This window comes from Sceloporus undulatus, chromosome 3, assembly GCF_019175285.1.
Source record: "Sceloporus undulatus isolate JIND9_A2432 ecotype Alabama chromosome 3, SceUnd_v1.1, whole genome shotgun sequence".
Classification (NCBI taxonomy): domain Eukaryota; kingdom Metazoa; phylum Chordata; class Lepidosauria; order Squamata; family Phrynosomatidae; genus Sceloporus; species Sceloporus undulatus.
In genome coordinates, this window is record NC_056524.1 from 95,692,727 (window position 1) to 95,702,983 (window position 10,257).

At 39.3% G+C, this 10,257-nt stretch overlaps 1 protein-coding gene across 1 annotated transcript in view; it reads left to right on the forward strand.

The window, feature by feature from the left end:
- The window catches only part of ZBED1 (zinc finger BED-type containing 1), a 181,919-nt gene that overhangs the window by 14,805 nt on the left and 156,857 nt on the right, over positions 1-10,257 (forward strand). The gene's annotated exons all lie outside the window — the stretch shown is intronic.

The following is a 10,257-nucleotide window of genomic DNA, read 5'->3' on the forward strand; positions in this document are numbered from 1 at the left end:
AAAGGATGACTAAACAACTTTCAATTCAGCCAAGTTTTAAATGGAACATGTATAAGAAATGGAAATGTGGGGAAATCACCAAAGAGTAATTCAAACAAATAGCTAGCATGTGTAGAGGAAAGGTCAGAAAAGCAAAAGTGCAGGATGAGCTCAGGCTTGCTAGAGAGGTTAAGGACAATAAAAAAGGGCTTTTGGCGGGGGGTATGTCCATAGCAAAAGGGAGAAAAAGGAAATGGTAGGGCATGGAGATGGAGAAATGCTAATAGGGGACAGACAAAAGGCAGAACTAGAGGGGAAAAACAGCACAGAATTGGGGAAACACAGCACAGAATAAATAAAGGGGTATTACAGGAACATCTGGTTAATCCAAATGAATTTAAGTATCTGGGACCAGATGGATTACATCCAAGGGCATTAAAAGATCTGGCAAATGTAATCTGAGAGCCGTTGGCGGGTTACAGACCTCCAAAAAGTGGCGGTCTGCTGCCGCCGCCGGTTGCAGCGTCCAGGAACCAAATGGCGCGGTTCCCGGATGCTGCAAAGAAGGAGCACGAAAATCTATGTAAGGGAGTAATCTGTTCAACAGTGGAACACACTCCCTCGGAATGTGGTGGTTTCCTTCTTTGGAGGTTTTTAAACAGAGGCTGGATGGCCACCTAGTGGGGATGCTTTGATTGTGTATTCCTGCATGGCAGAGGGTTGGACTTGATGGCCCTTCTGGCCTCTTCCAACTCTGTGATTCTATGATTCTACATCTCAGGAGCTTGTATGGAAAATCTAGAATTATTTCAATGTCTTCATCATCTCCCCTAAAGTTATGTAAGTCATCTGTGGTCATTATTTTTGTTTTCTTAATGTTCATCTGTAATCCTGCTTTGCATTTTTTTCCTTGGCTTTCTTCAGTAATTGTTTCAAGTCTTTGCTATTTTCTGCTAGTAACATGGTGTCATCTGCATATCTTAAACTGTTGATGCTCCTTCCCCTGATTTTGACACTTCCTTCTTCTGACTCTAGTCTTCCTTTATGTAGAAGATCTTCAGCATACAAGTTAAACAGATACGGTGATAAGATGCCCCCTTGCCTAACCCCTTTGCCAATTGGAAACCATTTTGTTTCTTTGTATTTCTTTCTTCACAGTAGCTTTGTCCTGTGTACAAGTTATGCATCAGGACAATCTGATGTTGTTGTGGCACACCCATTTTTTAAAGTGAGATTCATAGTTTTTTGGTTTTTTGTTATCGCAATATATTTTTAGTTATCTTCATTTTCTGGGTCCCCGTTTTTCTTTCCCATGAGTTTAGTCTTGTGTTCTCCATTAAATAGAAAATAGTTCTTAAAAGCCCACTAAAAATGTAATGGCACCAGAAACCATCAGGTACTTTCTTCCAAGTTAGAGGACGGAGCATATTTTCCCTTTACTGTTGCATTGAGAGCCCTACTGTTTTGTGTATGGTTCTGAAGCCCAGAACATGTGTAGTAGAATCTTCTCACCCTTCTGAAAGCCTTAGAAGGGAGTGCTCCTTTCCATTTTGTTAATGAATTTGGTAGCCATCGTGCTGTTTTTTGAATGTCTCTAAAATGTGCAGTGTTTGTGGGAACAACCTCTCCCTTTTCTTTGATGATTTTGGCAACCAGACAAGTGCATTTGTGGACCACTGAAAACAATGGAGGCTTAAATTATTTTTAGATGTAAGCATATATACACACAAAAATAAATGTGTGTTGTTGTTGGATCCAATAAAAGATTATCTATGCACAGATATATCAGGGTACAGAAACATGAAACAGCTAGTCAGGAAGCAAGAGGACAGGTGCTAAGTGGTGCCATTTTCCAGTGCACTGATCAGGAAAAAGATTTGGAGTTTATTAAGGGGAAATTGTTAAAGGTATCAAGCCACTTCATAATGGCACTTAAAAAGGCAAACAAGATAATGGGCTACTGAAGAAGAGACAATATACAAAATAAAGCAGAGATGCTGTGTAAGAACGAGCTCTTCAAATACATCAAGGATAGAAAAATCTGCCATGTCTTTTTAAGTCCAGCACAGAATCATACAGTTAGCTCAAATGACTTTGCTTGCTGACTGCACAATTATAGCTGTTTGATGCCATTTTTACACTCTTGGCTGCATCCTGTGGAATCCTGGGTTTTGCAGTTTAGTGAGATGCTAGAATCTCTAGCATAGAACTACGGATCACACAGATTACAGAGGAGGGAGGTACAACAATTGAAGTGGCATCCAAGCACTGTAACTCATGGTGTGGATGATGCCACAAGCAACAATTTGTATAATATAGGGCCTAAACAGACAGGCCAAAATAAAGCTGCTTCGGGTCACTTTGGAAGTGTGCTGTTTAAATGACGCATGCATCCTAAGAGGCCAGAAGCCACACCAAAGCCATGCTCCATTCCTCAGGAGTGGAGTGCAGCTTTGGCGCAGCTTCTGGCCTCTTAAGATGTGTGTGTCATTTAAACAGCATATCTCCAAAGTAACCTGAAGCAGCTTTATTTTGGCCTGTCCGTTTGGGCCCATAAGCTTGTATCTATTAGATGTCAGACCACAGCTGGTGAAAAAACCTTCAGTTCTAGTGCAGGAATGGGAGTCGTGCAGTCCTTCAGACATTGGTGAACTGCAAAATACAACAGCCTTAGCCAATTTAACCAATAGTCAGGGAGAATGGGAACTGTACAACAATATCTGTAGGACTGCATGATTTCCAGCCCTGTTCCAGGATTACACCTGTAATTCTGTGTCTTGTGTAGAATTTAAAAGCCAGGGACAGCTCTAACATTGTGAGAACTGCCAAGTACAACATATCATATCTAAACCTTTCAGTCACTGAACATGGCTTAGAGTGTGCTGTTTTTAACCCAACATAAGGAACAGCACATATGTGGTCTGGTATATAAACTGTTTTCTTGGTGTTCAGTGGGTTTCTCATGCCAGGCAGGCAGCAAATCCTTAATAACAATTTGGCTGGAGTTAGTTCATGTAATCTCAGCCTCAGGGGAAGGCAATTGCAAACCTCCTCTGAACAAATCTTGCCAGGAAAACCCCATGAAAGGCTTGTCTTAGGGTTGCCATAAGTCAGAAACTATTTGAAGGCACATAACAACAATAAAACACTACCCTACTTTGATTGCCCTGTATTAATACATCATTGAGAGGCTTTTTATAAGACTTTGCTTTCCTGTTATCTTCTATGTAAGGGAGGTTTTCACATTCCTGTAATACAAAGTACCTGTGGGGCACATTTCCCAGCTAAAAAAAAAGAACCCACCAATATATGTCTTGCTCCTGCTTATGTCATGTAGAATATCCTGCATGACATCCCCCCCAAATGGGGGTCTCTCTGCATGCATTCAGTAGCTTCTCTGAACTGCAGGCTATTGTATTTATTTAAAACAGTAATTTGAAAAAACATTCATTAGCATGCATTTGATATACTAGTGAGATGATTTTGCAGATATGCAGGATTTCCCTTTCCCAGCAGGAGTCAATCTTAATGCCTGTAAAATCAAAACAGGTTATTATGGAAATCTCAAGGCTCTGAAAATCCTGGGTTGCAGAAGAAGATAATTAAAAGTGAAGTCATCAAAAATTAATTGCAAGGCCTCTTTTTCCCTCGTGTCAAAAATAAATAAATAAATAAATAAAAACCATAATGTTTAGGGAAAGTACAAGAAAAATATGTTAATGGATGTAGTGGGTGAAAAAGACATGTAGTCCCATGATGCATACATACTTAGGTTCAGAGACCCCTTCTTCTACTGCATAGCTGACAGATGTACTTCAGATAGTTGTATGATACTAGATAAAGCTCTAGTTCATCTTCATCTGGGCTATTATGATTTTTTTTGTCACTTACTGCAAAGAATGGCTTGTTTTTCTGAATGGGTGGGAAAGGAACAGAAATGCTATATAGCATCCAATCATTTGATGGGAAAATAACGCTAGTTAAATATTTAGAATATTTTTATTCATGATTTTTGAGGACAATCCAGAAAATGCATAATTGAAACCTGCAATGAACTACTATAGAGCACACCACACATGATCAGGTTCCAGCTATTCATTTTAGTCTGCTATGTTTCATGGTTTATGTCTTCCCCTGCCCCCAAGTCTGGCACTCAGAATTCGAGTTCACTAATGATGCTCATTCCTCATTCGGCTATTTGTGGGGTTTGCACCCCTTTAAGTCTCCCCCTATTATTTTACATTTATTTATTTATTTATTTTGGCAAACCATGGAGTTCTCTAAAACCTATTATTACCTTTTGCTTCTGCATGCATGGTGTCATTTTGGCCACACAGGGATTACAGATTCAGACAGCTATTAGAATATATAGAATTTGAGAACAGCCAATGGTTGTGAACCAGTTTTTAAGTTAAGCAAACAATAACCATTGTGTGCTCTGAATTCACCATATGCTGATGCAGCTGCACCACTAAATCAGATATTTTTACCCATTATATTATCATTTTTTTTAAAAAAAAATTAAAAATGTATATATGTGAAGGAATTTGTTTCATTTTAAATGACTTTTATATGTAGCAAATTGGAGCAATTGTTTACTCTAGTTATACAAGATGGAATCAATAAAGCATCTTCAGTATCATGGTGAAGATAAATGATTCTGGCTTGCTGTTTCACCGTGATTGCTCCCTCATACAGTGAACTCTTCTATACAGCATATCTCTATAACTTAAATAAATTTCACCTTCAAGTTTAAGTACTCAGACATATCTGTCATTTTGGAATACCATCTGAAGTATTTGAGATCTTAACCACTTCTGTTTTGCTTGCTATTTCAAGATCCTCCAGGCAACAAAACAAATCTCAGGAGAATACAAGCAGTATTTATGAAAAGGGAAAAGATAGAAAATTATACCAAAAAAAAAAAAAAAGAGTGGATTAGATGAGCTATCAATCAATCATTTTAGTGCTCGTCCAGACAGGGAAGATGTGTCATGTGATGACACTATTTGTTGCTGGATGAAATGATATTATATCATTCACGTGATATTTTGGGCTATTCTTTTTTGCAGTTTTCCAGAGTTCTTACTTGAACTGTATTAAACATATATTAATTATGATAATCTAAGCATTCCCCCAGATAGGCCCAAAGTTCTGGGGAATGCCAACCTATTGTTTCCAGTCATCATGCCTCAAAAGGCTTGTTCCTACTCTCATATTCAGTCATGCTTTAAATATGCGCTAAATATATACTTGAGGGGTGGTTAATTGTGGTGACGTTTCCTTTCCTCCCTCTCATCCCTCTCCATGAACTCAACACCTACCCCCCCTTCCTCTGTTATCCTTCTCCAATATCCACTTTCATGGCCTGTTACATTTATTTTTTAAATTTTATTTTTACAGCCAGATTGTTGCAGTCCTCACTCAGTTTCCCTATTTTTCCCCCAGTGCTTCCTAATTTTTTTTTAATTCCCTAGAAGTAGTGTGAACTAAAACTGCAGGTTAAAAACTGCATTGGTGCTATTTCATGTTTGTTTCCCAGATGCCATAGTCTTCTCCATTGCCTCAGCTCACACAGGGAGTGTATTGGCTCCAAGTAAACGAATACAGGCAACTGTTTACAGTTTACCACTTCAGAGTTTAGCACTGTAAGACTACTGTTACTACTACTACTATTACTTTAGCCTTTAGCACAAAAGCAGTAGATGCCTGTGCTTGGAAAGATCAGTCCCCACAGACACTGGCTAGTCAACCTGACACATTATAGAGGAAAGTATACAAAAACTTCCTCTCACGTCTTTCCCAATCTTGCATCTTAAACCCAATCAGAAATTGAGAAATGTTATGCTGTAGTGGGGGAAGTAAACTTGATCTTTCCAAGCACAGGTTTTTACATACAGCTTTTGTGCTAAATGCTAGATATTAAGCAGCACCTGCAGAACCTGGACCTCTTACCCTTTCCCGTCACCACTCCCTTCTCCTTCTGTGTCATGTCTTTTTAGATTGTAAGCCTGAGGGCAGGGAACCGTCTAACTAAAAAGATTGCATGTACAGCGCTGTGTAAATTTACAGCGCTTCATAAATAAAGGCTAATAATAATAATAATAATAATAATAATAATAACTCTCTCTTTGGGTAATGGTAGGGAAAGCAGCAGCAACTCTTGAAGTAATGCAGAGGGAGATGGAGCAACAGTTCCAGGTGTGATAAAAACAGGATAAAGCATCTTCTGAGATAAATGGAAAACAGCAGGCAGGAGAGCTCTTTCTTTTGAGAAATGTAGAGCACTAACAGACTGAAACAGGGAATTATGGTTTGCCAGATTAGGAATGTGGAGGCTGTTAGTGCAATTATGTTGTATAATGCTAGAAGGGCTACTTGCAACAGGTGGGGCATGATTTGTAATAGTGCAAAGTTGGCCACATAAGAGGCAAAATGGACAATTTCAGAGTGATTTCAGAGAGAAATGCCACACTTTAGTACATATATTCAAATGTTTGTGAGAATTTCTCATTTTTATTCAGGCACATGAATCCTCTTAAATCCAGAGTATTTATTTATTTACTTTATTTATATGTTGCCTTTCTCCCTGGATGGGACCCAAAGTGGCCCATCAAGGGTACAGCTGTACCTGGACACAACGAACACATGCATTATGAACTGATGAACACATGTCTACATATGCAGGCATTAGAAATGTAGCCCCTCCCCACAATATGCATACAGCATAACCTTTGGGTCCCTAGTGAGCTGTTGTATTAAATTCTGATAATATTTGTGTGTTTGATGTAGAATGAGATCATTTATTTATTTATTTAAATATCTATATCCTACCCTTTAATATGAGATTAAATAGTGATGTACAGACAAAACAATAAACAATTTAAAACAATTCTAGATTTGTTTTTAAAAAAGGAATACCTTAAACAAGATAAAATCCTTATTAAACACAACAAACTAAAACAGCTTTGAAAGCTGCAATAATTAAAACTCAGTAAATTAAAGCCCAAGGCTTTATTACGGTAAATACCATATCTTAAGAAACCAGCATTGACAGCTATTGAACATCAAAAGGGAGGATATCCTTCAATTTGGGTGCAACACCTTCTTCATGTATTCAGGTCCCAAACCATTTAGGGCTTTAATGTCATCCCCACCTCCTTGAATTCTGAGCTGTAGTGAACTGGAAGCCAGTGTTGCTTCTGTAGGATGTATTATGTGTTGTGCCTTGTAGAGTGCATTAAAAGAGTCTAATCAGGAAGCTATCAGTGGGTTGATTACTGTGGCAAAGTTATCCCTGTCCAGAAAAGGTCATAGCTGGCACACCAGTCAAAATTGTATCAAGCACTCCAACCCACAGAATCACTTGGGCCTCTAGTGACAGAGATAGCACTCCTAAGCTATGTACTTCCTCCTTTGAGGCATTGCAACCACATCCAGAGAATATACTGTAGTTTACACAATTTGTGAATTTGATTTGATAGAGGGAAAGGACTGAAGAGAGCATAGGCATAGCATGTGAATAAACAGCATCAACAAAATAAGACAAAGTGGAAGGCTGAACTGGAATTAATACCTTCTATTCTGGCAGTATCTTGTAGGTCAGAGAGTGGGCCTACAGCTGCATTAGAGCCCAAGGTGGTATAGCAGCAGACAGATGCAAGACCCTAAACAAATTTTTTATTTTTTTTTGGGGGGGGGGGTTATATTTCAGACTTAAATATTTTTTACTTTTTATTCCATTTTCAAAATGTCATAATACTACTTTGGTTGCTAGATCAAGAGTTCCCAACCTCAGGTGCCGACACTCCCAGGGGATGCAAGAAGGAATGTCAGGGGGTGCAACAAGGAGTGGTTTGTGTTTTTGAGTGATGAGTCGCGAGTCATTACTCAGTCAGTTCCCAGTGTACCTTGAGAAGTGTTAGTAGGTAGCTATGTTGCACAGGTAGTAGTCTCCTTGTTTATTTAATCGAAAGGAGAGAATTTTACAATTTACAATTGTTCACAGTTTTTCTGAATAAATTAGAATCTAATTGGTCAATTTAGATTGGCATTTCATGCACTGAATTAAAAGCTTATTTTTAAAGTTCCATTTGTTCACCCTCAGTTTTATATGTGACTCAATTTGCAGTTTAAAAGTTAGAAATTATATGTGCTAAATGCTAGATATTAAGCAGCACCTGTTTTTATCTTCAAATGTGGTGGGGATGTGAATATTTACCAAACATTTCCTTGAGGTGTGGGGCATAGAAAGGTTAGATAAAGTTCAGGAAGAACTTTTTCAGAGAACACAATTCTATACATAGCCTGCTATGCATGCTACAGCTTACTTTAATGCAGAATATCAGCAATATATTGCTTTTAAGGGTTGCTTTTAAGATAATTATTTAATTATAAAAATGAATTTAAAGAATGCCCCTTCCATATTTCTACTGATAGTTAATCAAGAGACCTAAATACTTGAACATTCCCAAAATGAACATATGTACATTATGCACCTGTGTATGGAAGACTCTAATTTGTGTGCACAGATGACACCTATGTTAAAGGTAATGCGTGAGTCAGAGCAGGCATGTCTGTATTAGAGAAAACAGAAAGTGAAGGCCCTTAACCTCTGGGACAAAAAGCTTCAGCTTCCTGAACCATTGAAGGCAGTCACTGGAAACACTAAGCTTAAACACAGTAAAGTTCTGTCAGTTACTCCCACTGTGAGGAACAGAGCAGCTCACAAAGGTCTGCAGACCCATATTATCACTACACGCATAGAATGGAAATTCCTTGAATAGCTCAGGTAGGTAGCTAGTATGCCCAGACAAAACTACTGTAATGGAGGTTGGCTAAATGCCGGAAAGGATGTGAAGTTCTATCTGAGAAAATGAAGCACCAAAGTAGCAAAAGTGAAATGAGCCTTGGCCTTAGGGCCTAGGGCCACCGTTTTGGTCCCAGAGTGAGGGCCAGGGCCAGTGATCCTGAACAAAAAAGCTCAGTGCCATAGGGATCAAGGTATGTTTGGTCCTGTGATCACACTGAAGTTTGGGACTCAAGGACAGATTGGAAAAATTTGGACTGCAATACCTCATTACCCATGCTGACTGGTGGAGTCCAGGAGTTATAGCCCTCACAAAGTAACTTTTTAAATCCTCTTCGCAAGTAATAAAAATGAACTTTGGTCTGGGGTCAAACAAAATATAAGAAATTATTTAAACCTGCTGATTGTATGGCTGAATTTAGAATGTTCTGTTAGACAGGGCTTGCCCAACATGGCAGCTACTCTATCTATCAGTTAGCAGTTGTCATCATCCTCATCCAGCATGGCCACTTGGAATCTGTGGTTAAACACATCGTCGGAAAGGATGACTAAGGCACTGGAATGTCATGCTTCTAAGGGGCAAACATGCTACAACTTAATGTTGAGATGCGGATGCTTCAGGCCCAGGGGATCTTGGGGGTTTTGGACTCCTTTTGCAGGAACTGATGTGGTGGAGACTTGGTCGTTAGGGAGGCATCTGCATGGGTATGATGTTTCCTCCTTTTCAGACTTGCATTAAGGCAATGTATTTATTAGCACAATTGGAACAGAAGACATGTAGGTCATGGCTTTTTAGAAAATCAGGTGTTGCACGCTGCCATCCACACCTTTTAGCTCCTAGCACATTTACCTTTTGCTCACACAGCCTTTCACAGACATCCTGGGCTGGAGCGATGCTTACAAAAACAATGTGTGAGAGCTAGCAAGGCTTACCTTCTCAGCAAAATCTGACTGTACACAGTAATTTGATTTATTTGCGCATTCAAAACTGCTTTCTTTGAATAAAAACATTCAGCAAAGAAGAGAATTGGATCAGTTAGGTAAGCAGTAATATTAGAATGGTGCCTCTCTTTACGGCAATTGACCCATTACAGCAACTAGTCACTTCATTCATCAGGGTGGGCAATTGATGTATGTTTAATCTACAACTCCCAGCACAACCAGCGGAAAGGGATTGTGGGCTTTGTAGTTCTAAAACATCTGGAATTCTCACAGTCCTCTGCGGCCCGGGGCATCTGGGAATACAGTAGTTGCCTTCCCCAATCCCAGAGGGCCACAGTTGCTCAACCCAGACTTATAAAACAGGTCATAGACTATGGAGACCACTTGCTCTTATTGCTGCTTCTTTGGCTGCATCTGCCCTGAGAAATAATCTGGTTCGACACCACTTTAACTGCCATGGCTCAATGCTGTGGAATTCTGGGAGCTGTAGTTTTGTGAGAGCGCTCTGGTTATACAGAGACTAGAAA